This window comes from Ambystoma mexicanum, chromosome 1p, assembly GCF_040938575.1.
Source record: "Ambystoma mexicanum isolate Mex_15411 chromosome 1p, UKY_AmexF1_1, whole genome shotgun sequence".
NCBI lineage: Eukaryota > Metazoa > Chordata > Amphibia > Caudata > Ambystomatidae > Ambystoma > Ambystoma mexicanum.
The window spans coordinates 1481726872-1481753594 of record NC_090921.1 but is presented as its reverse complement, the minus strand read 5'-3'; the positions used below and the strand labels follow the sequence as shown (position 1 = coordinate 1481753594).

The following is a 26723-nucleotide window of genomic DNA, read 5'->3' as shown; positions in this document are numbered from 1 at the left end:
AAAGTTCAGATGAGGAGCTACAAATGCATTTTCGGGGGAAGTGTTAGCAACAAAAGATTTGCTTGCCTTCTCCTGAGGGGAAACGCAGCTAAATGGAGTGGTTACCCAGACTGGGCAGGATGTCCGGTGTGTGGCTATATAAAAGAGGACACAGTCAACAAAACCACAGCTCCCTCCTTAGAGTCACTGCCTTCTTATAAATAAAACACAAAATCATAACACTTTAAATCACCAACAAATTTACACAATGTTCTACATGTAAAAAGTGAACCTCTAAAAACTAAAATACGTCCACTTTTCCGTTCAGGGACTGGTGGTCTTTTTTTCCTACATGCATGCCAGTTTTCGCCACTAAATTAACACAGACCTTCGAGATCCAAAAGTAAACGCCATAATGGCCATTCATTTAAAAGATAAAAAAAACAAGCCGATTATTCTACAAGCAACCTGGATTTTAAATTCAAAGCTCCATATCAAAAAGAAGCTTCAGTGAGCTATTGAAAAAAGTAACAGACGATTGCTTAGTTATGTACATCGCACTTTGTATATACCAACTCCACTTTCCATATCAGTCCAATTACAACTGTATGCCCGAAATTGGTGGGTTTTCTGGACAAAAATGTTGGCATCTATAATGGATTCTTCAGTTTGGGGATTTTTTTCATTTTTTTATACTTTGAATGCAGCAAGTTTGTGAAAAGAAAGCTTTTAAAAAAGGTGTTGGGGGCAATAGCCATTCTATATAATTGAAATCTGGGAGCCTTGAGAAATTAATAGATTTTTTTCTGATAAATGCACAATTTTCACTTCGAAGAAAGGTGCGTTTGCGTTTTCAACCCCATTTCTCTCAGCAGTAATTACATTTTTAAAACGTTTCTAGGTAGCACTGCCACTGTGAATCTCGAAACAAATGTGCAAAATATGGCTGCTCCCGAATAAATGTCTGTAGAAAAACTATATAAAATGGCTCATTGCTTTTAAATCTTAAACAAAAAAACAACAAAAAAAGAGCTGGAATGCAAAGGGGATCTTGTTTCAATATATAGTTGACAAACGCTCCCCAGGAACCGAAAATGTCTTTTTAGTAGAGAATCAAGTCACACGACTATAGAATTTCAACTCCCTCGGTTTTATTGACCACCCTTTTATGGCAATTTCTACAGTTAACAAATAATGAAATTATCCAAGTTACCTCGAAACAATTAACAGACAAAGGGCGAATTGAATAAAATGCATTGGCACATCAGTCAAGCAGCAATTAACGGTACCACTTTCATTATCAAGAACATTACTGCAAATGTGCAAGCACCAGTGTCGTTACAGATTCCAATTGTTATTCGACCCAGACACATCTACTCATTTGGCCAACAATTAACCTAGGTCTCTTAGCAGAGAAAACCTCAATTCAGACATTTTCTGCATCTGTATTTGGCCACATGACTCATTTACAACGTGGATATAGATTTGCAAATTACTAGGAGGAAGAACTCTGATAACAAAGCTAAGTGCACACCGTTTAAGACACTGCAGTTAAGTCAAGTCTGAGATAATTCACTTGTTTTCATAAAGTGCTTAAAAAACGTGCATGCCCACTTATGAGGTCTTGCTACACCTTCAAAAATAAAGGGCAGATATTAGGCCAAGATGTATATAGTAAACTATACTGGAACAAAGCAGGCGAGCACCAAGTTGGTGTCTGGAAATGTCTGGTTTTTCTCTCGGCGGGACTCTGGAACACTAATGAATGCCAAATCGGATGGATTTCATTTTATGACAGTTCTTCGTCTGCCTATTTGGAAGCGTCAAAGCCCTGAATTGCAAATGCATTTTATTCAATAACGTATGGGAATAGCTGTATGTGAAGAATCACACAGCAATTAAGCTGAAACTTATTTAAGCGATCAGTGGTTTAGAGAGACTTGGTGCCATTTGCTTACAATCATTTATATTGGATGGAGAATTTCGCAACGCTTCCAAACTGCCTTTAGTAGTCCCCAAATGCATCACATTAGTCAAGTTGGAAAGTGATGAGCGACCGAACGCATTGCAGGTATTAAACGCAGCTTCAGAAGGCAAAGGGGACTCTGCAGGGGTCTGGTATCTCAGCTGTACGTAATACATATAAGCAACGAGAAGCATCCATGTTAGGCTACATACTTTGTGACATTGGGTCAATCACTTAACAAAACAAGCATGTGAATGGAAACTGAAAAGTCCACTGTGAGGAACTGAGTATCTTAAATTAAAAGCGCAGAATAGAATAATGGACTCAAACAAAACAGTAATTACATATGAATAGAAAATTAAAACTGTCGGAGAACAGATATTTCTTAATGAAGGAAACTGTAACGGGATTTTTTTTTTATTACACGTGATTGCGTTTCAGACTGTTCAGCACGGAGCAAACTGGCAAACATTTTTCAAAGCGCAAGCTGATGTTCGAATCAGCAGTTTGAGACATAATGGGACAGCTGGCGTTCAGCTGCTCCACCATTAAGTCTCAAGTGAAGAAAAAATACCTAACAGACACACGTAACTGGTATCCCACAACACGTAATTGTGCCGAATAGCTGTGATGTGACTTGGCAAACGATGATGCAGCAGAGTTCTACAGCCTCAAAGTGTCATCACTAACGTTAGAGGTGGTGTTCCGATTAACTCGAGAATAGCAACCTTGAAAAGTTACGTTCGCTGCAAAGTTTTAGGCAATTTATTCTATGACCTATAAACACGGTGCAGCTTTTATCATTGCTGTTCACAGAAGCTACAGTGGCTGCTTGACGATATGAAGTTACAGGGCCAGGCTTTTTTTCTTGGAGTTTTTTGCTGAACATTTTCGTCTGAAAAAACTCATCGAAATATATAGGGTGGGTGAATAAGGCGGTATAAGGGGTAGTGGGATGTGCGCAATAGGGCCTAGATAATAGGGAAGGAGGATCTTGGGGGAACCCCAGCAAAAAATAAACATTCACTGTGTTTTTTGGCTGAAAATATTTGACAAAAAATTATACACAAAAAAACCTGGTGATCTCAGAACATAGAGCCAATGTCAAGCTTGATATCACTAGTTTCCAACCTGTCATTTGGTCAAATTGACGAAAATGTATTGGTCCAATGAGTTTATATGTGGCTCGATGGAATATTGCTGAGAGATTGTAGGATATGTGCAACCTCCTTCGCAGCAAAAGGATTTCAGTAATCAGGAGGGTCTGAAAAAAAAAATCTTAGAATTCGTTTTAGTAGGAATTGGCCAACATATAGACCTATGCAATTACCAGTAAAACAAGAGAATATCTTCAACAACCAGAGAAACAAAGGTGCTTTGTTGGGATCTCAATCTAATTAGCTTTAATGTTTACTTTTCATTGGAAAAAGAAATCCATTTTCCAGAGGTCTTTCTTAAGTGTCGTTTTTTAGGTTTATATTGGCACTCTCGAGCCAGGGTTTGCTTGATCTGGTGTGTGTTTATGTCCACCATATGTGCGTGACAAACGACTAATACAGAATATATTATGGTTGTAGGATGTCACACCGGAAAATAATAATTAAAGGATATCTGTTTTCTATCAGCGGTCTTATTTGCAAGAAAGACTGAGCGTCTACTCAACATTAATTTGAAAACAAAGTGGTCTCATTCGACAGTCAGCAAGTTCCCTCCAGTGATTAACAGTGCCATAAATGTCAATCACTTGTACCAGTGATTTTGAAAGGGGCATTGGTAAGAACATTCACACTTTTCTTAAAAGACAGTAAATATGTGCTGCTCCAACAGCAGTCCTAAAATAATGCTATTGTTATGTTATTGTGAATTTGTATAGCGCCTTATATTCCATTGGTATGATCTCAAAGCACTGTGGGTTGAACGCCCTTGGGGACCATAGTCCAGGCCAGTGGAGAGAGTAGGGTAGTTTATAGTGCTTGAGTGCATTCAGTATGTGTGCAGCCAGTGTGGTAAGCGTGGTGTGTAGCTGCATTGTAATGCTAGGCGTGGTGCAATGGTTGTGACGCATCAGTAGACTATGTGCAGCAAGGCTGTTGACCTCGGATCTGCATTCTGGCAGTGGTAGAGCTTGTTTATGAGATTATGTGTGCAGCTAGGCCAATTTCTTTTGTGGGTATAGCTGCGGTCTAAAGACTGTTAAGGTGTACATGGAGGTTTTTTGGTATGTGAGCAACTAGTTCCATTCTATTGTTTGTTGGTGTAGAGGAGAGAGTGAGCATATCGGTTTGTGTGAGTGTCTGTGCATAATAGTGAGGGACCCCTATTCCAGATTCCTTTCCAGTACCGGTCTGCAGATTGCTTATGGGAAGTGTGCATTTACTACAGTTCTGTTCTATCAGACATACAAGTACATCCTAGGTAAGAAGACTGGTACTCAGTGTGCCTGAAGGTCAAGCAGCAGATCAGCTTTAAGTGTCAAGTCTTAATACACAACAGAAAACTCAGTTTTTTCTTGGCTAGCCATGCAACCTCACTTACATTTTCTACAGTTTGTTTATTTATTTATTTGATAATGCGCACCAAGCCCATGGGCAGTCGGGCGTAGCGGTACAAGAATACTCAAAGCTTAGTTGCAGTGTTACATAGTTGGTACGTGCATAAATTACATTACAGTGTGAGAAAACAAATACAGTGCAAGAGTCAGTATAGGCAATTATTGTAGAGAGAGTATAATACAGTAAATGAGGTGAAACATCAGATGGGTGGCCTATGGTTACACTTGTGAGAGCAAGGAAGGTGAGTCATAGGCATTTGGATAGTGCAGGTCAAGGAGAGAAAGATGTTACAGGTCATTCGAGCGAAGCCATTTGAGGGCGTTGATTCTGAATCTAGTGTACGGGAGGGGGCATCTAAGGTCAGTAGGGAGTGTGTTCCATACTTGTGCAGCTTTGACTGGGAAGCTAGTTCCTCCAGCCGTGGCGAGTTTGAATCTGGGAATGTCAAGCAGGAAGGTATTGGCAGATCTCAGTGGTCTGGCGGCAGTTTTCCTAGTGATTTTTCCGATAGGTGGGGAGGTGCTAGGGTGTTGAAACATTTGGAGCTGAGGGATATCGTTTTGAGGAGGATTCTGGTCTTTTATTTTTAGCCAGTGGGCCTCTTTCCTAAATTTAGAGATATGCTCTCTGTGAGGTATGTTCAACGCTGCTCTAAGAGCGTTTGTTTTGCAATCTTTGAAGTTTTTCAGTGACATACTTGTTGGCTCCTAAGCACAGGGCGTTACAGTAATCAAGTCGGGACATGATGAGCGCATTGGCCAAGGTAATGCAACTGGCGTTAGACAGGAATGGTCTGGCAGCTCGGATTAATTTGAAAGTGTAGGCAGTGGTAGAGGAGATAGAGTTAACTTGCTTTTTTAGGTTGAGAGAGGAGTCCAGGTAGAATCCTAACGTTTATACCTCCAGCAGGACCTTAATGATGTTATTGTCAATGTCAAAGGATGTGTAGTTTGGAGTTGGTTTTTTAAAATTAGAATTGGATCCGAGGAGTAGAATCTCAGTCTTATCGTCATTCAGGCAAAGGCCATGGATTGCCATCCATGCCTGAATGAGGGTGTATATTTTGTTTACCATAGCCAAGTCCTCTTCATATTTGCCCGAAAGAGGTATGAGGATCTGGGTGTCATCTGCATAATTAGTGTAGGTGACACCCATTCTGTCCAACTTGTCGAATAGTGGTTTACTGAAGATGTTATACATCGTTGGTGAGACGCAGGATCACTGTGGGACTCCGCAGGAGATTTGGATGGGATTGGCGCAAGAGGAGGTAGAGAAAACTCATTGTGCGATTGGCTAAAAAGGATTGCACCCAGGCAATGGCTTCTCCTGTGAAGTTGGCAGCGAGTCTTAAGTGGCTGCATAAGACTGCGTGGTCCACCAAGTCGAAGGCTGCTGACAAGTCCAACAGTAGTAGCAGGGTGGTTTTGCCATTGTCCTTTAGTTCCTCAATTTTAGTCTTGAGGTCAAGCAAGACTTTCAGTGCCGTGGAGGGGGCAGAATCCTGATTGTTGTGATCCTAGCAGGTGATTAGTTTCAAGGTAGTCTTGAATTTGTACATAAGCTACTCTGTCAATGATTTTAAGTTAGAAGGGTACAGTTGTAATGCGTCTGTAGTTGGTAGGTATTGAAGAGTTAAGGGTTTGTTTTTTCAGTAGGGGGAGGACCCAGGATTCTTTCAAGGAAGTCGGTACCGTATTTGATTTGAAGGAGGAATTAATTAGCTTTGAGATGAATGGGGCTAGGTCTCTAGCTGCATCCTTGATTATTTGTGCTGGGCAGCTGTCACCCTTGCAATTGGAAGGTTTCAAGGAGAGAATGACCTTTTCAGTGTGAATGATTGAGATAGACTTGAAGCTAAATGGGGGGATAGTATTGTGCTCCGCAGGCAGTGGTGGTGGTTGGTTATCGGTGGGCAGGGAGTCTTTTTAAAAAAATATATTTTAAGTTGGAGGGAGGAGATGTTGTTGGTTAGGGCACTCTGTATATTGGTACACCATGTCTTGTCCTTTGGGACAGTGTCAATTGGTTGTATTGGGTTTTCCATTTCACGGAGGATGGAGAAGAGTTCTTTTGTACTAGATTGGACCTTTGCGATTCTGTCACTGAATAGGTTTTTCTTTGTGATTGTGATTTCTTTCTTATAGTGTTTTGATAGTTGGGCTAGTTTAGCTTTATTGCTGTCAGTGGGCGATTTACGCCAGGTGGCTTGTAGTTTCCGTTTCTGTTTTCCGAGTTCATTTAGTTGGGGGGTGAACCAGGCGTTCAGGTGCCCTTCTTGCTTACTCTTGCGCAATTTTAAGGGGGCAATGGTGTCTACTGCCTTAGTCATGGCTTGGTTAAAGGTGTCCACTAATGTGGCTGGATCAGTGTTATTCTCCAGGCCATTAATGGCGGGGAGGAGAAGTGGGATGAATTTCTCGGCAGAGATGTCTTTTTTACTTCTAGTGGGTAGGGTGGGTATCATGTTGATAATTTTAGGAGTGAGGAGATCGAGTGAGGCAGTGAAGTTGATTAAGTAGTGGTCTGTCCAGGGTTGAGGGACAGTGTCGGTGATGGTGATGTTACAATTAAGTTCAGATACCCAGTCGAGGGTTCTGCCCTTAATGTGGGTAGGTGAGAGGATTTTTTGGGTGAGCCCACGGTCGTTGAGTAAAGCAGCTATAGAGTGGGCATGCCTGTTGTCTGGGTCGTTGAAACCAATGTTAAAGTCGCCCATCAGTAGGGTTTGGGAGTGATTTTGCGTGTTATTCGCTATAAGGCTAGTGAGGTCCTCCTCGAATGCTCCTAATGGTCCTGGAGGCCTATAAATCAGATGGATGGTCAGGACAGTCCTAGCATTGGGAGAAGATGCTGGCCATCAAAGACTGAATCCTTTTGCAGGCACCAATGCTTTATGGTATTCCACCATGACGTCCTCTTCCTCTTAGGTGATGTCAAATTGGGCTTCTCTTTGCAGGGTACTTTGAATCATACTTGGCTATGACGTTTAAACATTGGACCAGTTTAGTCTATTCTGCTTCGATGTATCCGTCTCCTTTGCAGACATTAAGAACCAGAACCAGTTTGAAGTGCTGCTCATTGAATACATCTTATTAGACCACCTTCATGGGGGCTCTATTCTCAAGGCTATAATGCCTTTGTATCTCCTATTCGATGGACAGACAGTGGCATAGCGAGTTATATGGGTCTAAAATTACAAAATAAACAGGCAGCAGGCCTGTAGAGCTAGGATGTATTAATGTATTTAATGTGTTTTATACTGTGCTGCATGCCGGGGCAACAGTTTGAGGGTTACGAGAGGGCGAGGAAGAAGAAGGGGGTGATGACTGACATTCAGGACAAGCTGACGTGCAAGAAGTGAGATTTCTGAAAACCTTCATGAGGAGTAAGATACTCTACCTGAGGGTATGGAACAAACTTATTTATTTATTGTTTGCTTGTTAGGCGCTTATACAGGAAATACATTCTGTTTCAGGAAGGTGAGAAATGGGCAACATTCCTTTGAGAAGGAAGAGTTAGAAGTGGGGTTTCTTGGCAATGTCCTGAGTGTGAGGGAGGAAGGATAAAGAGAAGTCAACGATGGCCCCAACGTTTCTGGCTTTAGACAGCGAAGCACGGGAGAGCCCAAGGTGGGAGGCCAAAGAGAAGGGAAGAAGGAAGGAGCAGGGGTCCCAATAGGAAGGATCTAATTTTTGCTGGAATGAGGCAGAGATCATTGCAAGAACACCAAGCCTGGGTGGCAGACAGGCAGTCAAGGATGAAGGAAGGTGCGAATGAGTCAGCAGGAAGTCTGAAAAAGAGTTTAGGGTTGTCTGCATAACACTGGAAGTTTGGGGAGATGAGGTGTGCCAGCTGAGTGAGGTAGATGTTAAAGAGCCAAGGGGAAAGTATAGATCCCAGGGAGAGACCACAGGTGGAGAAGGAAGTCAGAGAGGAGAAGGTGCCCAGGATGACATGGGAAGAGCAGTCAGTTAGGAAAGAGGTCAGCCATTCTAACTCCTGTTCCAAGATACCAAGGGTGTCGTGGAGCCTTTATATGAGGATGGAATGGTTGACAGTGTCCAAGGCAGAGAAGAGATCAAGTAGAATGAGGACAGCAGGGGAGTTGTAGTTAGGGTATGTGAGCAGTTCTTCACTGGTGTTCGGAATAGCAGGTTTCGTGCCTGTGGATGCTCGGAATCCAGATTGATGATCGTGGAGACCACCAACAAGTTCAGTATGTGAGAAGAGTTGGGGCAAGGCCAGCTTCTCCAGCAGTTTCCCCAGGAAGGGGGTGATTGAAATAGGACAGTAGTTGGATGGACAGGTAGGGTCTGCTGAAGGCTTTTTTAATAGTGGGCACACAATGGAGTGCTCGAGGGAGGAGGAGGAGAAAGGTTGGTTGCAGAAATCAGCAGGTGCAGGGGCAAGAGAGCCAATGGTTTCCTTGAATGTTCTGGACGAGCAGGGGGGAACCAGTTTGGAAGAAGCCTTCATAGAGCGGACAACTTTAGTAACTTCTTCAGGTGCGACAGGGGGGGAAGGAGGAGAAGGCGGAAGGAGGAGGGGGAGGGGCAAAGGGGTGTGAGATGGGTTAGGTTGGTGAGTAACAAGGGTGTTCAGGATGGCCTGAGTTTTGTTGACGAAGTGTGTGGCCATTGCAGAGAGCCTGGGGAGAAAGAGGTGAGGAGGAGACTGAGGAAGGGTTGGCTAGCTCCCTGCAGATTTTGAAAAGTTCAGCCGAGTTATTGGATGAACCCCATACAGGTGCCTGAATGTGAGCCCTTTTCTTGGCACGGATGGAGAGTCTGTATTGCCTTTTGGGAAGGCAGCAGGCAGTTTTTCAGAGGGTCAACCTGAGGTTAGCCACTTCCATCCCATAGTTCTGCACTTTCGTTTCAGGGCAGCAAGTTCAGAGTCATACCAGGTTTTACGCTTAGAGGCAGGTTTCAGGCGGATCCTCATGACTGGGACAAGGATGTCAAGGGTATTGGTGATTGCTGAGTGAAGATAGCTGAGAGCAGAGTCGGAGGCGTAGTCTGAGGTAGGGGCAGAGGGGGTGAAGGTAGAGGCAAAGGCAGCGGCTGACACTCATTTCATCTGGCAAATGTTTGAGAACGAAGTTGGCAGGGTTTTTGTGGGCGCAGTAGGAGGACCGAAGGGACCCAGGTGGGAGGAGAGGAGAGCCTGGTCTGAACAAGAAAGAAGGGTGATCAGAGAGGGAGCGAACGAGAGGTCAGAGTGGATGATGGCGTCCAGGGTGTGTCCAGCCGAGTGGGTTGGACCGGTGGGGAGGATGGAAAGGGAGAAAGAGGCGCAGAGGTCAATGAAAAGATTGGATGCTGAGGCAGAGGCGTCCAATTTGATGTTGAAGACACCCACCCAAGAGGAGGAGGTTGGAAGTGGATGAAAGTAAGGAAGAGCAGAAACCAGTCCATTCAGAGAGGAACAGGGTGGTAGCGCCTGGAGGCTGGCAGATGGTAGCAATGGTCAGAGTGGAGGAGGGAGAGATGACCAATTTGCAGACCAGGCTCTCGAAGGAAGTATAGAGTTGCGTGGACATGAGAGATACAAGTGGAGTGACCAACTTGTGATCTTGCATAGCACGTCTCTACCCTGTTTTTGTGAAAGTACCAATATTACAAGAGTACTGAGCTTAAGTATCATAATCCAGTGGTAATCGCTCTGCTCGACTAGGGCCTGGGTCTTTCTGTAGGCCTCCTTGTGAACCGCACCTAAACAAAGAACATGATAGAAATGTATAGTGGCTGGGCTAAAGAAGAATAGAGGTAGCTAGGAAGAAAGACCACGAGATGAATGAAATTTACCTCACAAACAAGAAGTTTGAGATGCAACTAGTGTCATAGCGCCTTCCCCTTTTACTCGTGTTGCTGTGAGACAATGGGCCCAATCCTTATTGCAAGGGTTGCCTACAAACACAAAACACTTTTATAGGGGGCACATGTTGGCAACCAAGACAGAGGTATCCAGCGTGTGTGTACTCCAGCCAACATGGTTGCCCCAGACGTTTTCCTCCAAGTACGTGACATGTTAGTATGCACAACAAAAAGCATGAATGGGGGAAACACGTCTTCAACAGCTGCATATTTCATGGACTCCCCCCACAAGAAGGATCAGAACAACAGTGTACTTGATACAAATGCCAGCCAAGCGACATGTCAACCACAGGCTGGATAGCACAGCACATTGGATACTACGGGTAAAATCTGGCACCACCCTTAATGGCCATATATGAAAGACGAATGTGTTTGGTTTGTACCAAGAAAAGCAGTTAAAATAAAACTGTGTGTTAAAGTTTTCAAAAAATAATTCTTCTTTTACTGCTAATGCTTGATACACCAGCTACCTTTATTACCAAATCAGCAGCTCCCCTATTTGAATCGTTTCCCAAAACGTGCCCTCACATGGCTTACATATAAAATGATAATAAAGGGATATGTGAGGACTGTAAAACTTTGCAAATTCACTGATAAATATAACAATTCCTAAACCTTAACTTACGCCTTTCGTTTCATTCAATCTCCTTAAAACGGTCACCAAACAGCCTCTTCTCTAGGCTGTCTCTTAAAATCCAATAGGGTGTAACACTGACAGGCGAAGGAGCCAGCTGTCCCGAGCGCACAGCTGTAAAACCAGGCGGCACATAGTCCAAAGTTCGATACCGCCATTTGGAAAGGATAAACAAGTGTTTGAAAAGGCGGTGTAAAAGATTCTCATGAAAATCTTATGTGAATCAAAGAAGCATGTGTGGGCACTAAAACAATGTAACATGTTAAATTCCCTACCAAAATCAATTAAGTGCCAAAACACCATCCGGTAGACAGAGCTACGTTGCACTCGAGGGAGCTTTACATTTAGGTGAAGACACATGTTGCGATGTTGCATGATACTTCTTTACTGAGCTGTCAAGTAGCAAAGAAAGAACAGGTTTAACTTCTTTAATTTCAGAAACAAGACCAGCGTTCATGACATTGACCAAGATGTTCCCAAACAATACGAGTCTATAAAAGGCTGCCCTACAGCCCAAATGTCTCTTCGCTGCTGCCAGCATGAAAGTTAAGTGCGTTTCTATTTCTACCTATGCATGGGTCACACCTCAGGTGCTAAGATTCATTAGTCTGGCCCGTAGCATGTAGAATCACTTTGCTCCCTGCGCGCTGGAACCTCGTTCGTGGCACTGCGGCAGGGGTTATCCTGCCGTGTGGCTATGGAGTTTTTGTCAGTGATGACATGCCTACGGCAACGCCATAGGGGCTTGGCTTCCTGAGTGGACTGTAGCTTCGGTCAGTGCACTGCGTGCTGCTCATGCCCAACTGGGTCATTTTGGTGAGCCAGCGCCTGCGCCGGTAACCTTATCCAGGTTCTGCTTCCAGTCCTATTGTTCTCCCCTTTTGTGCTCCAAAGGCGCATGCACACACTTTGTTGCAGCCGTTATCAGACGTCTACTTTGTGTTTTAGGGTTAGCGCCTCTTATGTGAGCCTGTCATATTATAGGGGCACATTAATTCTAACCCTTGTGAAAAGACCCTTCTAATATTAAAGTGTAGTTTCAAGACTTGGCAATGGTGCATTCCTCCCTTTTGGGGGCAGTTCAGTCTTTATCCTCACCCATGACAGACACCCTAAGTAAAATGGATGAAAAGTTTAGAAGAGTGGTTAAGCCAATGAAAAAAAAAAGAATATCTATCTCCTGAAAAGGAGGAGCAATATTGGTGGACTATGGTTTCAAGAGTAAAGAAATCCCTAAGTAAGGCAATGACTCTGACATTAAAGATCAAGACCGTTTCTAAACACAAGTCCTTGTCACATGCCAAAGGAACAAATGTTTTGGAGGTGCTTCAGAAAAAGGAAAAAAAATACTTAATCTAAATCCATATTGATTGGAATTAAGTCCCATGAGAGCAAATTTGCTTTGTCCTCCTCCTCTGGCAGTGAGGCAGACTGATACGGATTCCTCTGAGCTGGTATTCATTTTGGAGAACGAAGACCAGCCTACAAATAGCTATATCCTATAAGGGTGAGGGGGCATGCTTCCTCTGTTCAAGATGCATCACAGCACACAAAATGGTTTTTCGAAAGCCTAGGAAACCGGTTTGATTCTGTGGCGAGGAACCACCCTAGATCCAGGGAATGGATCCTTTGGACTCATGTGGCAAGGTACATGGACTCATTGCACACCTATAGTGGAGGAGGCAAATAATACATTATGGGTGGAATGCCCTTAACCCTCCATGTTCCCCAAGTCCACGATCCCACCCCCAGAGTTGGATCTACAGTTGGTCACGTTTATGTCAAAGTCAGGGACAATCACAAGTTCCTGGACAGGCCTGATGTTGTTAAAATACGATTCTGGATGGCCCAGGCCTTTGACAAAGATATTTGATTTGACTGAATATACCATGGTGAAATTGGAAATATTAACACCAACCTTTACAATACTAAGCTGACTGGCATTCTATATATCTTCTCTACCACAACAAATGGAGGTTGCATCTGTCAGTGACCTACAGAATGATTATTCTTTGGGATTCCTAAAGACCTCTTCCCATCAAAGCTCAAATCTCAAATGAAAAGTTTCTTCAGTTGGCTTGGGGTGCTTTCCATACTGCACAGGAATCAACAGTTGTACATTCTCCCCATTCCTCTCGATTTTCAAGATGGATTCGGCATGTGACGTTTCAGAAGTCATCAATGGTTATGGGGACTCCACTTTGGTATTAAGCCTGTCTGTTAGGAATGCAGAGGGGAACCGCTATGGACATATCCATGTTTCCTTATATTCTTGTAAACCTAGAGTGTAAACGCACACAGCCTGGTGCTTCAGTGTTTCCTCAAGTTGGGGGTGTGGAGGGTTTATAGAGTTTCTAGGTATGACAAAAGACTTTGTGACAGCTTCTACAGTCAGGGAATCCTGGACCTAATAGTTCCAAGTTTATTGCAGTTTGGTAGCCTGTGTTCGCTAGTGTGTGAGGTAATCTTTGGATCCCTCTACAGCCTTCTCCGTAGAGGTGGTAAACTTTGTTGCAACTGTTTGAAAAAGGAAAAGCTTTTCATACCATTTATTTTTACAGATTGGCAATTACAGCAGGCCATCAGCTTGTTGATGGTTCAGCTATTGGCTCTTACCCACTGGTTTGTCGTTTCATCAAAGGGGTTACAGTTTTAAAAGATCTGACACCTAAATGCACTGCACTGGGGGATGTGAATTTGGTTTTCAAATTCTTTTGGTTGTGGCCATCAAGTGATTTCTTATAATTGAAACAGTGGTCAGAAACACTTTTTGCCTCATTTCATTTAAATAAGTTTCTGATGTCAAATATTTGGACGTTAATATTATTTTTCTCCTTTTGGTGTTTGCTTCAACAGTACTAGGCATACTAACAGTAAATTATGCTTTTCCTGATCAAGACAATCTATACATAGCCAAATATTTCCAAAAGCATGAAAAGAAAAAAAAGCCAATCTCAGACAGGCCAATCGGCCTGCTCATTTCTTTCAAAAAAACATTTTGTGCCAGTTTCCTCACCTTGCTACGTGGGTCTGTTGCAAGTATTGATTTCTCCCTTTTTGGTGCTTATTCCACCAAAAGTACCATGGACTTAAATATCTTTCCTCTGCGGGCCCCCTTCAAGACATTTTGAAATCGGCTGATTTGTGCAGCAATTCCACCTTCATTCTGCATCTTTCACAGGTGAGTGCTGATGGATGTGATAATGTTATTTATATAGCGCCTTAATACAAAGCACATATTTACATATCACCCAACCGAAATTGGTACTCATTTATCGACCTCGGAAGGATGAAAGGCTGAGTTGGCCTTGCCAGGATTCGAACCTGCAACCTGCAGATCACGCTCAGATCGCAGCATCGAGCGCTCAACCCGCTGAGCTCTTTTACTGGCTGTACTTCGAACGTGCAAAATCAATTGCATCCTCTGTCTCTTGACCTAAAATACGGATTTTCTTGGCTACCTTTTGAAATATATATAGATTTTTAAAGCTACAGTGGAGGGGATTTTCGCTCACTGGGTTTCCTCCGTGCTTAAACCTCATTCCCCTTTTCTGCTTAAACGTTTCTTTTTCTTAACAAATTTGCTTGATGATTTTATGGAAAGAGACCCAGCTCCATAATGGATATTTGATCTACACAGTGGCTGCTCAGTTTTCTGCAAGATGCAAAGAAGGGAATTGAGGCTAACGAAAAGGTATTTTAAGTACGCAGGTCATGGCCTTGGTCAACCATGCCCACAAACCACTTGGGAAAGCCAGAGCACTTTGAGCCCCTCACACACTGACTTTATATGGGATACATTACTCACCGTAATTGTATTTCTGATGCTTGTATCTGCTTAGATTCACATGCTGTGCATAGGCCGACATCTAGTGGAAGCTGCGGAGTATTACAGTTTGTTTTTCGAAACTCGAAAATGGGCGTCGACACAGGGAGTGCCAGTAATACTATCCCTAGTGTGACGTCCACTGTACCCAAGATCCCTCACCACAGCTTCTCATGCTTCGCACCATATATTACTTCACGAATCTCTCTCGCCTTTGATCGTACCCTTTTCTGGTCATGATGTAGTATTACAAAATATAATAAGTGCCAGATGATCATCAAGAGAACATGCACCTTAGCAGGATTTTCTCATGCTATGTAAACAGATTTTCTTACACACTATTTTCCTTGCTTTACTTCTGTTTGAGGTTCATTAACTTTTTAAGGTTTGTGCGTTTCTTTATTTTTCAAGTCTCTCCCTCCCCTTATGGAGGGGATTCTCAAAGAACCAAGCACGTGAGACTGTATTTCTCAGGTGTGTGGATAATTTGTGTGGATAATCCAGTGTGTGGATAATTTGCTCTGGCACACAGCAAATTATCCACACACTGGACCCATTGAATATGTTAGTGTAGGACGTGCAGTGCATGAACCCACCCCTAAGTACTATATAGTACTAGCTGCCAAGTGGGAATGCTTTCTTAATGACGGTCACTCGACTGGCTAGTATTATTCAAATACTCACAAAACGCAAACATTATTTCTATCCCCGTTTGAAGATAGCAAATGCAACGGTGACCATTCCCCTGCAGTTTTGGTTATAAACAAATCCTTGGTAGGGTCGCGAATTATCCTTCTACCACATTGTGCTTGTTGCAGACAGGTGAAAAGGGAAATGAAACAGTATTTTCTATTAAAATGAAAGAAAACCCCGGCCCTTTCCATCACCTGATTTGCAGTATTGCACGGGAGGAATGTGCCCATCTCTGACAGATACATTGAGACGCCTTTTATGGAAAGGGCACATCTATTTGTGAATCAGCCCTTACACGTGTATTCATCTGGACGTTTTAGCGTGTATTATAAATATCATACAGTATCCAAATTATGGCACTCTGGGTGCTGATGGTAAGAAGGACTACTGCCGTGTTGCCCTTTCACTAATGTATTTGTCTCTGCTAATGTAAAAGCACACACATACATCATAAACTTACATTATTCAAAAAGCACAAACAGAACGCAAGCACAAAATGATTTAAATTCCCTTCTCGTGAGAGTAAATATATACCCATTGTTTTAGCAAGTGGTCAATGTTCTCCGATGCAATAGTGTACATAATGGTGTCGTCTCCGGCACTTGAAAGGGGCTGCATGGTGATATTTGGCACTATGCAATACTCCATACATAACACAAATACATTTAAAAGTCTCGACACCATCGGCTATTGAGAATATGGAGTACAAATTCAGATAGATGCGCAGTGATGCTACTGAGCTGCACAGTGCATCATCTCAAACAAATTGCAACTGGTTGAGAACCAACGTTGTTTTCAAGATTGAAGCACAAAATTAGTTTGAAGATTCCGACTCATTTTGCATCTAAGTTTCTTGAAGTTCCCCTGGGGTACCTGATAATGCACCTGTGCAGTGTCATTTCTTAAGTACTGGTACTGTTGCTATCAAACAGATAGTCTGCTGACAAGTGCTGTATAAATCTGGCAGTTCCACTAAAACTAGAAAATAGAGACATACAATTATTTGCCCAAAAAGTATTTGTTTTGTTTATTTTTAGAAACTGTTTTTATGAGGTCTATTCAAACAGGTGTTTTGTGGCCTCGGTGGCGCTTTCTCATGGCATAGCCAAGGTATGGTAAATAAGAGTATGTGATCAAAGATGGGGCCTGAGGCTTTGAGAGAAAGCGTCTTTTACACCGAACAGAGCGGGCTTCAACTGCAAAGGTTCGGCTGTAGAACTTTAGATAACTGTTGGACAGCAGGTTTCCACACACGCTTAAAGCCGAAACATCAAAACGAGGGATGAGAAATACATGTCAGCACAATATGCATTTCTGTCTTGAATACGTTTCAAAATACAGACATTCTTATCATATTCTTTGCAAAAGTCTCCGTTTTCCAGAACTGTTTATGACAATACAGGGTTTCATGATTACCACTGAAAGGACCCATCCACTCAATTTACACACATCATAAAGGCTGGGACATTTTTCAGTGCCTGCAAACTAGCAGTCGGGAATGTGGACATTCTGACAGAGAACAGGTCACTTATGGTGGGAAGAGAACCTCCTGTCAGCACTGCTCTTCCGCAATTTGGACACATCCTTAGCCCGTTAATAAAAACCATACTGAATATTATACATGCTAGTAAATCAGGTTGGTTTCTTGGGGTATTGCTATCGCACATATTCCCCACATGAAAGGTGCCAGGATGGCCGTTAAGCGAGAACGTTTTTTTGGTTATCCCCCATAGCCTGGCTATAGTATTAAAGGCATCGCTCATGGAGCCGTGTTTCTGAATGGGGTTTGTGCAGAAGATAATTTAAAAAAAACACACATGATCAATGCAGGACTTGGGGAGGGGGTGGTTGGAGGGATACACTCATTTTGTAAAAGAGGAAGAGCTGAAAGTCGGATGGTTTGCTTTTCAACCATTACCAAAATGTACCATAGAGACTCTGGCGCCCTTAGTGGAATGTTCTGGTGCCCTGATGAAGATGTCCGAGTGCCTGCAGATGCGTTTATTTTTCTGGTGCTGTCTTGAGATTCGACAATGAGGAATACAAATTGGAATTCATTTTGAGGTTTTCAAATTACCTCTGAAGTATATATGCAAGCCTCCTTGCTTGCTGATCCATCCTGTTAAAACCTGCTCATTCTAAGCATAATAAAGAGACAGTTAAAATTGAAGTTTCGATAAAGTTGTAGCTTTCACATACTAACAATGACACCAATGAAATGTCACTATTTCCACATATCATTTGAAAGAGATGTGGTCTAGTGGTTTAATTATGGTCTATGTAATTTGGGGCCCTCATGCTCCAGCATAGCTCTCCCACTTGGCAACATTGTGAAACCCTAAGACACTATATAGGTAGTTTACCTGGTCGTCAAAATAATTGAGTGCTTCCAAATGGATTAAATGCTACTTTTAAGCCGTTGGTAAATTTGAAATTTATATTTACATTTTAATCAATAGAAAGGCTGATGGGTCAGCAATCCCCAATGTTTAGAAACAATTAATTTCCGTTCCTCAGCACTATGTTTCGCTTGCTTGGGCACATGTTAAATCATAATATGCACGGCAATCGCAGGATCCTTGGTGGACGAATACCAGGTTGCAAACTACATTAGCCTACTTGAGGACATCTCGAGACCATCATACAAACATACTTGCCTCAGAGTACACCCAACATGCAGTACCAAATATGTCATCTAGAGAATCTAAAGATATTGGGACCTCAGCCATAGACCACAAATTATCTGCATATTTTTTTTAATGGAACAAAAGAAGTCCAATTACATATGTACCCACCCTTACATACCCGCACACGTCTTCCCTTATCTGCCTCCTGTCCAGGGTGTATGACGTTGTTACAATGGCAGGCATTTTTTTCGTGGAGTTTTTTAAAGAAAGTTTTCGTCCGAAAAAACTCATCGAAAAATATGGGAGGGGGGTTAAGAGAAATAAACGGTAAGGGTGTGTGGGGAATAGGGACTAGATAATAGCAAAGTAGGCTTGTGGGTTTGGGGGAAGACCTCCCACCCCCCATGGCTTTAAGTGGGCCAGGCCCAGCAGTCTCCAAAACCGGCTCCCAAGCCGGGGCCCACCCCTGACTAGCCCCAGCCAGCAGACTCATCAGGCAGCCCGGCTACATGAGCTGCCTGCAGGTGTCAGCACTTCGGTTTAGAAAAAAGAAAAGGCATCAAAGAAAAGGCCTTGCCTTTTCTTTTTTTCTAAACCTAAGTACTGACACCTGCAAACAGCAGGTGTAAACGTGCAGTGCGGGCTGACTGATATCTATGTACTGGAAACAGGAGGAGGGCTGGACTGCTCAGCTCTCCTTTTGTTTCAAGTAACTATGAATGCTGGGTGATGACTAGTTACTGGGAAACAAAAAGGAGAGACTGGTCGTCCAGACCTCCTCCTGTTTCGAGTACAGGGACACCAGCAGCAGGCAGACCCTTCATTCAAGGAGCCCGTGGTTAAATCAGGCTCCTTGAATGAAAGGGCTGCCTGCTGTGCATGAGCTAGGGCACACTTGTGTCACACCTTTTAGTGCACCCAGCCCCTTCTGTTTAAAAGGAGGGGCTGGGCGCATCAAAGGTAATAATGCCAGTGTGCCCCACCTCCACCCGTTTTACCAGCCACCCCCACCCTTAATCGTGGGGGGGTGCTCTCCTTTGGGGGCGTGTCCTTGGGCAAAACCCCCTAGTTCCCCCCTCGATTTCCAATCCCACCTAAAGCACTGACCACCCCAAATATATATATAAATAATGACTTTTTGACCAAAAACTTTCAACAAAAAACTCAGTGAAAAAATTCCTGCCTGTGTAAGAACATAGATAATCCTGGTTATATCTCTGGATGGTTCTTACAAGCGGGGACTGAAGCTAATGTCGTTGGGCCCACCGTAGTGACATTAACATCTGTATATCTCCACACAGAGCTGCTGAGTGGGCATTTACAGATTTTGGGTGGACCTTGCCCGCTCAGGCCTTAGACTGTCTATGCCTCTGCTCTTGTCCTAGACTTCAAGCTCCATCTTTCTCCAACTCAACCCAGTGCTTCATCTTCCCACCAAAGAACAAGGTCTGGAAACCCAGACGTGTGCACAATATCCACTCCCGAAAAGACTGCGCGTCGGGATACAATGGTTGTCACATCGTGGACACGTTACATGATGCATGGAGATGAATCATTACACTGGAAAATCTCCAGCTCTAGTATAGAAACAGCATCTCTAGACAAAACGGTTATCTCGGACCATGCAGCTTCTGCAAACGTAGGCTATGCACCCACGCCTGCAAGCAAAACAGGCTGGAGCGGCCGAGCTTCGGGATGTCCTGGCTTGCACAGAAATTGAGAACTCTCCCCCGGCATTCTCTCTCTCTCTCCAACGCGAAGGAGACCGATATCTGCCCTCTAAAAATTCCCTGACTTCTGCTAGCATGCTTTGCTTTCGTCTTCCATGTCATTCCCATAGAGACACGACATCACGGCTGTTATATCATTTCTTTTAATTGGCCATTACCCCGGGCGACCTATCTTCTCGAGGTGCTGATTTGAATTGCGGCCAAAATTTTAAACGTCGAGAGGGTAAACACGCCTATGGCGGGTTCTGCTTTAAACACGCAGTGCGTCCTACTTGTGTTGTCTTTTCCTGCTGCCCTTCTAACATCACAAACAGATACAGAAGCAGACTATTTTAAGAACTGGCATAAGAAGAGTGCAACTTTGGCACACCGCAAAGTAACGAGAGCCTTCAAGCAAACTGTACAGGAAATGGCCACAAGTTATCATTCTGCATTATTTACTGCCTTGCAGTGAAATGCTGAAAATTACCAACAGGTCAGAGCTAAAAGGGCGGAGATCCGCAAGACTTGCAACTGTGTGTCAAGTAGAGAGTAGAGTCTGGCATGCAACTGACACCGTCCCAAACCAATCGGCCTCACAAAGTATTCCCCCTGTGCGGCACCTCACCATTACCTTGTAGGCCCAGTGCAACGTGACCACTGTTCTAAATCAGGCGATATCCGTGCCGTTTACAGACCCGCCGCCCTGTTCGTTTGAGTCGAGTAGATCAACAATATTTTACGTACTCACAGTGAGGGTAGGAGTCCGTTCTGCTTCCTCTGCAGCCCCGGATGTCTGAAAAGAAATCCTGAAGGTTCGAGCTGCGCTGGGCTTCCTCCTTCCCCCTTCTGCATCAACAACTGTCCCCAATCTGTCACTGACAGACAGGGAGCCCTCCACACCAAGTGCCCAGTGTCAGGGAGACTTCTGTCAGACTGGCTGCGAGTAAAGGGCAGTAACAGATGTAAAAACTTGGAGGGAGGTGGGTCTGGGATTTGAGAGGGGGTGGGGGAAGAGGAAGAACCTCCTGCCTGAAAACAGCTGTGGGCGCAAGCCTCGTGGCTTTATTTCCTTTCCAGCCCGGCTCCCATTCCTGCAAACTATGTACACCAAAAAGTGGAGCATTGTGACCAGCGCACTAGGAGCAGCCAGAGAATGTAATCGCCTCAAGGGCGCAGGCTCAAAAAAGCCGCCATTGAATTATGGCGATTTCCCATATTATTGGACACAATTTTTACATCAGTTCCAAGGCAACATTTTGAGTCGTTATTTTCTGTGGATTTGCAGTGCATACTGCCCTCAAAATGCTTACAGCGATAAAACTACAATAGCAGGCCAGTTAATACATGGGCGCGCTGTATATATTATTTGCCATCATGGAAGAACTTCAAAAAGGCAGCTTTGATTGTAACCGAGCAATCGGCTTTTACTTTTCAACGTTGGTTACGAAAAAGGTACATGTGCATTAAAAACAAATAATGATTTAAAAATCTCTAATACAACAATGCGGGGTTCGAAGTCAGGCAGCCTATGATTCCTCATCGCCACATAATAATTACGATGATAAATAACATATTACCAGTTGTTTCTCCAACAGTGGCCTCGCAGCACTTTAAATACACGTGCTTCCACATCCAACCAATTGGTACTCATTGAACGTACAAGGATGACGGGGCAAGTTATTCCAAACTGGAAGCAGTTTCTGCAGTGGACACCATTAACTTACGACTGTTTAAATAACAGCGCACAAGTATACCAAGGCAGTGCACTGACACGTGCTACATACAGAGCATCATGCCAGGATTGCAGAGATGGATTTTTACAATGCTTGAATATAATTAATATTACCCCTGCTCTAGCGCACGGAGTCAGGGCACAGAAGCAATCATGCTTAAACTTGGTTTAATTCTACTCTTCCAGCACATTTAAAATCTTAATTTTTTTTCTTAAACTTTTGAAAAAAAATGTAATGTGAAAACATACACCAATACCTCAAATCCCATGAGCCCCGGCTCTCCTGGTAGTTCCATGTCCATGTCCGGCCCCTATAACCCATGAGCCATGTACTGCCCAGGTCCCTTCCTCTTCCTTGATGACTTCCAACTGACATCTGGTGAGCAACAAACAATTAAAAGAAAACCAATATGCCTAAAGTTGCGTCAACTCGGCTGCCACCAATTAAGGGTCCTCACATGCCTAATGCCGGCGACTCCAGGTGCGATAACCTCTCCACCTCGAGCAGGTCCTCAGCCAGTTTTCTGGTCATCCCTGTCAGACAAGACACACGTTAGGGAAGGGTCATACGACGCAATCAGTCATTAACAGACAATTGACATCATGCACATTACTCAATGCTATGGCAGGATAATGCTCACCTCCATGTCTTTAATAGAATCAACACTCCCTGCGTTACAGCAGGTGTAATCTTCATTCTATGTCAAGACCGGAGGCAAGCAGTAAGCAGTATGCTTGTTCATAGCAGTTCACCACTGCTGCTGCCACACTCACAATTGGTTTAAATTAAAAGCCTTAAAAGTAGCATCGCTAGACCAATCCGCTGCCTTCATGATGTCTGAAAGACTTGCTCCTACCCTAACGGCTTTGGAAGCCATAGCACCTCTGACCGAGTGTGTTCTGAAACATGTCACATCTATGCCTGCAGAGGACATGATCTTGCGCACCCATCAGGCTATAGTCACTGCCGCAACTGCGTTGAATGGCTTTCTGCGCATAATGAGTAACTCGGAAACACCCGCAGGTTTCACATCTGCCGTCCTCGCCTCATATTCTTTGATACCGTTAGCCACGCACAGTTCAGGGTGACTGAGAAAATAGGGGTATGATTAGGTCGAGGAGTGACATTTAGTCCTTCTCGCAATGGAGAAGGACATCCTTTCTGGGCAGACTTCCTGTCTATCTTAAGTACCCTACCATCTGACACTCTTCTACAGGACAGCAGGCACAATATCATCGCTAGCTTGCTGGACAACTGCTGGTCCGACAAGTGTCTGTTATGAGGCTAATCAATAAATAGCCGCAAGACTACGTCGACGTCCCATAGCTGTGAATATCTAGGAAAGGGGGGGCACGATCACTTTGACACCTCGCATCAGGCTCACTACCGCCGGGTCCTCCCACATAGGGGCTCCGTCTAACGGTTTGTGACAGGCAACATTGCCGATTTGTAGACCCCCCTACTGTCCGGAAAGCTTTACTCCCCCTCTTGCCAAGGATGCCAAGAAATTCAGTACTTGCACTAAAGGGGCTGAAACAGAATGAAGGCCATGCCGGCTGACCATAGGCACCATCTCCCCCATGCTGCTTCAGAACTCTTCAGTGTAGAGGAGGGCCCAGGATTGCTTGATCAATCCCAAAGCTGCTTCGGAAATGCCTGGCATGCTCCATCTGCCCCTGACACTCTGCAGGCTAGTAGAAGGCGCTGTCCTGTCTTCGTCAAGAGGATGGAAATTCCCTGCCGGATCCAATAGGAGACCACTTCCGTTTTCTCTCTCTCCTGATCTTTGCTACCACTCTCGCCAACATCATGAACAGGGAAAAGGCGTAGTGTATTGCACTCGACTACGCTTGAAGAAAAGCGTCTGCTCCTTGCGCTTCCGGGTCCATCCTCCAGTTGAAAAACATTGGTAACTGTTCAATCTGGAGGCGAATAGGTTTGTGTCTAGGGGACCCCAGATGCCCGCAATCTTCGAGAACACCTCTCTCTGGAGCATCTAGTCACTGGAGTCATGCCAATAGAGGAAATTCCAATCTGCCACTCCATTCTGTACTCCTTGCAGATAATCCGCTGTCACAGAGATCTTCGGTCGAGACAGTAATGCCAGAAGTCCTTGGTCAATTGCATCAGCATCCGCAACGGCATTCCTCCCAGGTGGTTGATATATTGAACTGCTGAGATGTTGTCCATCCTGAGCAGGATGCAACACTCCACTCGGCCTTGGGTGAACGCTTTTAATTGTGAAAGAGCCTGCAAGCAATTCCAAACAATTGATGTGGAGCGACAGTTCCTCCTGAGACCATCTGCCGCCTGTCTCCAGGTGACCATATCTCACTGCCCAGCCTGCCCTGCTGGTGTCCGACTATGACTAGCTCCGGGAAGTCTTTGAAGATCGCTGGCCATTCCTGGCCTCCAGGTTCTGAAGCCACCATTCCAGTTCCAGTCTCCCTTCCTGATCAAGGGGCACTAACTGGTAGTACCCTAGACCCTCTTGGAGGTGGCAAATCTTCAGCCTCTGGAAGGATCTGTAATGCAGAGGGCATGGGAATATGGCTTGAATGGAAGCCGCTAGGAGCCTGACAATCCTCGCCAGTGTTCGCAAGGAGATTAACGGCTTCACTAACGCCGCTCTTAAATATTTCTTTACTGTTCTCCTCTTGGGTGCTGGCAGTTCGTGTCCCCCTCTCATCATCTACTACGAAACCTCGGAATTCTAGCCGTTGCCTCGGAATCAATTCTGATTTCTCCTGATTTATCAGGAAACCTAGGGAGGAGAGGAGTTTGGATGCCCACCGCATCCGACTGACCAGCACTCTCCTGTCGTCTGCTAACATCAGGAAGTTTTCCAGGTCTAATTATTGTGAAGACCCAGGGCCCTGAGGCTAACTCGAACGGAAGGCATTTGAATTGTCATATCTGATCGTTCCAGAAGAAGCTGAGGAATCTGCGATGTATCTCGGCAATTGGCATTGTCAGATAGGCATCCTTCAGATCTAATCTCACTAGCAAGTGTCCCTTTTGAAGAATATTGCGGAGGAGGTGTAGCCCCTCCATCTTGAAGTGCCTGTAAACCAGCCACCCATTGAGCTCCTTCAAGTTTATTACAGGTCTTACTTTCTCCTTCCTGTGAACTAAGAACATGTTGCTTATGAAGGCTGTTGCAGCCATTCCGCTGCGTTCTATCGCTCCCTTCCATGCTAGCTGACTCAACTCCCTTTCCAGGAGTTGGCATTCCTCGCACGTTTGTGTGAAACGCTTTGGTCTGCTTTGCTGCACTGGCATTGCTACAAACACTAACTGGAACCCTGCAACTGCCTGAATTAGTCACAAGTCGCTTGAAAGCCGGCACCAATTTTAAGTACAACAGTGTCCTGCCCCACACTGGGGGGGCAATTCATTGCCTGCCCCACTGATTGTGCTCCTTGATGGCAGTAGAAGCCTTGACCTCTGCACCCTCGGTTCTTGAGTCCTTGTGCTGGAAATAATGAGTCTTGCTGGCGGGACTCCCAATAATGGGCCCTTGTATTCGGAGGCCTTCTTTGCGAGTTGAACCGACCAGACGCATAACCTCGTCTGCGTCCGGTCACTGAAAATACTCTTCATGGAAAAATCTTCACAGATGTTTCCGCCTTCTCAAGGGTGCCGCATATGTGCCCACAAATCTTCCCATTTATTCCGTGAAAGTCTCGGCAAATAGCAACCCTTGGCCAGCTTCGCCGGCCTCATATGAGGCTAGTCTTCAAGCTTTGAATCAATCTTTAGCAGAAGCCCCCTTTTCCTTTCGGAGGACAGGATGCAGTTTGCATTTCCTAGAAGCCACACTACTTTTTGCGCCCAACTGGCTAGAGTTTCAGGGTCTACGGATTGTCTAGTGTCTTTCGCTTCTTCGGCTAAGTCCATAAATTTAGCTGTGAGACCTGCCATATCCAAAACTGTCTCTTAGCATCCTTTCCAGGCTGGACACATGACTTTCCTTAGGTCCCTGGAGATAAACGCGATCATTTTTACGTATAGCTCTGGCGTCCCTGCCACTTTGCCTGGCAAGTGTGGCCTTGGAAACTACGAGCGCATTCAAAGACTCACTTCCTTTTCCACCGGTTTACGCAGCCTTTGGGTCATTGTATGCTGGTATTCTCGGTGACGGTACCCGCTCATTTGATCTAGGATGTATGATCGCTTCAGGGTCAAACATGTCCGCTATCTCCTCTTTCGACTCCTCTTAATGCTTTTGTTTCCATTTACTTTTACCCCCCCCCCCCCCCTTAGACCTTAAGGAGGATTTTGAGTCAGACACTACGGATTCTGGTGAGGAGTCATCATCTGGTGAGGGGTAGTAGGCTCGGCACAGTTGAACGCATCATGAAAGTGCCTTTTAGTTTTTCAAAACAGTCTACAGCCTCAGGAAGCATTCTTTTTCTCTCCTTGTCAAGACCCGGGGGAGTCAAGGGGCACTTCCGTTTACGGGTCTGGTCTCTCCCCTTATCAATTGCCTCACCGGCAGGCCATTTAGAGGACGTGCTGGCTTCTCCATCTGTTCCGTTTTTCTTAACGCCATCCGCAATCAGGTGTTCTAGGGCTTCCAGTCTGTCCTGGATAGGGCGTACCCCTTTGATATTGATATTTTATTTGTATTGCGCTAGGGATGCAACGGTATTACGGTATACCGTTAAAGATACCGTGAACCACTTAATTGAACAATAATAACCGTCACATTGTTTATACCGGTATACCGTTCATACCGTTAAGTGTGCTTTTCAATCTGATTTGGAAAGGCTGCAGTAAGCAAGTGCTGCACAGTCTTGGTCTTGCACTGTTGGATGTGCCGTCTGCCAACTAGTTTCAGTTGGAGCAGTTTTTCATGCCATTCCATAAACCACACGTGCCTGACACAAAATCACTATGTTAGCAATAGGAAGAATAAATACAGTGCCAAGAAGGAAAAGGGTTTACTTTGGGTTGGCGGCTTTGGGGGTTTACATATTTATAATGGATGTTTTCTAAACATATGACAATGGGGGATTTCCCTGGTTCTATCATTGAATTTACATATAAGTCACACTGCGAAATTTACTCATCTCTGTGGGTATTCCCTGCTGCCATACCAAAGGGTAACATGTCCGTGATT

At 44.4% G+C, this 26723-nt stretch overlaps 1 protein-coding gene across 10 annotated transcripts in view; it reads right to left on the bottom strand.

Annotated features, from left to right (window-relative positions):
• Positions 1 to 26723, bottom strand: part of MEF2D (myocyte enhancer factor 2D) — a 1898135-nt gene that overhangs the window by 1157329 nt on the left and 714083 nt on the right. Inside the window, exon 1 of one of the 10 annotated variants that reach the window (XM_069607153.1) lies at positions 20614 to 20701. The exons of the other annotated variants lie outside the window; for them this stretch is intronic. The gene's annotated coding sequence lies outside the window, so the exon portion shown is untranslated. Of the gene's footprint in view, positions 1 to 20613; positions 20702 to 26723 lie in introns of those variants that run through there. 10 annotated transcript variants of the gene reach the window in all.